The sequence below is a fragment of the Tachysurus fulvidraco genome, chromosome 19, assembly GCF_022655615.1.
Source record: "Tachysurus fulvidraco isolate hzauxx_2018 chromosome 19, HZAU_PFXX_2.0, whole genome shotgun sequence".
Classification (NCBI taxonomy): domain Eukaryota; kingdom Metazoa; phylum Chordata; class Actinopteri; order Siluriformes; family Bagridae; genus Tachysurus; species Tachysurus fulvidraco.
In genome coordinates this window covers 16278041-16280540 of record NC_062536.1, presented here as the reverse complement: position 1 = coordinate 16280540, position 2500 = coordinate 16278041, and the positions used below count along the sequence as shown (strand labels likewise).

Genomic DNA, 2500 nt, shown 5'->3' with positions numbered 1-2500 from the left:
AATTATTCTGGTAGAAATACATAGTGGAGATGAGAGCACTTTGAAATCCGTTACTGATGTTCAATGTGAAGAAGGGGCGAAGCTTCCATTGAGATTGTAATGTGAGAGATTGTCATGTCAATTCTCTTCTGCCGTTTTATTATGTGCCGTTGGGAAAAATAATAAGATATTGAAATAAAAAAAATAGGCTGATATTTAATAATATGTACTAATTAAGGAAACAATAAATGTGTGAATGTTGTTGGCCCCGTAGATGATTATTATTGTACAGATGCATATTTGAGCAGAAATCTCTTACAAGCGCATTTTTAAAACAAAGAGACACACACACAAACAGATAAGCTGTGTATTACAGACCTACACATCTTATCTGTGTGTGTATGTGGGTGTGTAAGGAGATGCCCAGGATCTGTCCATCACCTATCCCGTTGCTATGATATAACTGATGGACAAAGGACGCCATCTGTCTCCAGGGCATGACCACATCCACATCCAACAGCATGTGAAGTCATGTTTGATGAGATTTCATGGGGAAGAAAAACGACATTGTACATCATGTGTCTGTCACCATCCTGCTTACTCAATTTCACCTTCATGTACACTAAATGAAGTAAAATCAAGTGAGCTCACTAATCCTCCAGAATGTTTCTTTGGTAAAATTTTTTTGAGAAACTACAAGGACTGAGAGTTTAAAAGCAAGCATCTGGTGCAGCTTCAAGCCGTCACACTACAGTATTCCGTGTTTTTTACCATTGTGGTGCTTTTTTTGGTTGTGGCTCGCTATGATACTAGAAGAAAAGCAACAATCCCACTCAAATCCTGTATTTGTGTCTGGTTAAAGTTTTGTCCTGCAGTCAGGATTATAACAGCAGTGCAACAGAAAAACTTCTGTCAGGAGGTCATGTGGCTGAATCCTGAAAATGCCTTAACACCTTAGCCATCTGTGGCTGGGAGGCAGGAAAGTAATTTGGGCCATGTTCTCTTTGGGTGGGCGGGATGTTATCACTCTCTCCCCTGTCAATCACAGCAAGACTAACCAACTGCGGACGTCTGTGAGCTTGTGTATGAAGGAGACGGCGGAGAACACTTGAAAGAGTTCAATGCATGAATTTGGTGATTGTATTCTAGAAAAAATATCAAACAGTAAAGGGAGACATCCTCAACAATCCCAACACACAATGCTCTAACAACATTTGTGTAACTCACTATGACTAAGGGACGATGAACAGTTTTAGAAACCTAATGCTGCTCAATGACATGATAAATGAACGACGCTTTATCTTTGTTTCAGTAGTTTTGTTGGTAATTGGTGTTGATTTTTCACACTCTTGCTCTTTTGCTACCAACAACTCAGCAGCTATTACTATTATTCATGCTCGGTAATGTCCATTAGGGTTCCGTGTTGGAGAACCTTTCCCAGTGCTGTATTCTGGATCTATGCTGTTGTCAAACTGCCGCACTAATGACACACAAAGGACACATCAAGGTCGCTTGCAAGAACCTTTTTGAACCATCAAATGAAAAATGGGACAATGTATTCGTCTCACAGTCCTCACTGACAAGCGTAAACGAGGACCCTAAAACCTCAGTTTGAGACATATTCTCACAGCAGTAAGGGCTTGTGCAGACATTACACTGTTCAGACACCGCTGTGATGATGTCAAGTATTCAGGCACATGTGCAAGTCTGTAAATATTTCAGACTTGCACTGACTTCTGGGTTACAGGGTTACTGATCAGAAGGTCGTTGGGTCCCCAAGCAAGGCCCTTAACCCTCTCTGCTCCAGGGTGCAGCATCATGGCTGACCCTGTGCACTGACCCTGAAGTAAAGATACTGTATGTGAAGAAAAGTATTTCACTCTGCTGTTTTACAGTAAACAGAACAAAATTAAGGCTTCTTCCACAGGAAAGTTCCAGATAAGCAACTAAGACAAGTAATTTATGATGACAGACCTTTCAATCCTTAAACATTAATCAATAATTTAATCAAGCTAGATTTATAGCTAATTTATAGTTAATTTATAGCTGGAAATAACAGTTATTATGGAGTGGTTATATTATCAGGGCAGATTGATATAAATATAAATGTATCAGGGCTAATGCTGCATAAGAATATGCAAAGAAAAGAATTTCACTGTGCTGTAATGTCTATGTGAAAAATAAAGACTTGTTTCCTTCACTAATAAAACTCCCAAAAGTAATGACAACCTTAATCAGCATTTACTTAACTATAGAGAAACTATGAAACTAGTCATGCTTTATATCATATATAAACAATCCGCAGCTCTCAGTCGACAGTCTGAGTTTATAATTTATTACACCATAAACTTGCATCGTCTGGATTTAACCAGTTGTATATATTCATATGAATAACATATCCCTGAGTAATAAAATCTGTATATTTTGATTTAACTCCTTTCAAAGTACAAAATGATTCCTTAGAGGAAGCTATAATTTTTGTCGTTGTCCCCTTCACCCAGCTGGACATGGCTGCCAGAGG

At 38.7% G+C, this 2500-nt stretch overlaps 1 protein-coding gene across 2 annotated transcripts in view; it reads right to left on the bottom strand.

Annotated features, from left to right (window-relative positions):
* camk1da (calcium/calmodulin-dependent protein kinase 1Da) overlaps nucleotides 1–2500 on the bottom strand; it is a 77870-nt gene that overhangs the window by 35922 nt on the left and 39448 nt on the right. The window lies entirely within an intron of this gene.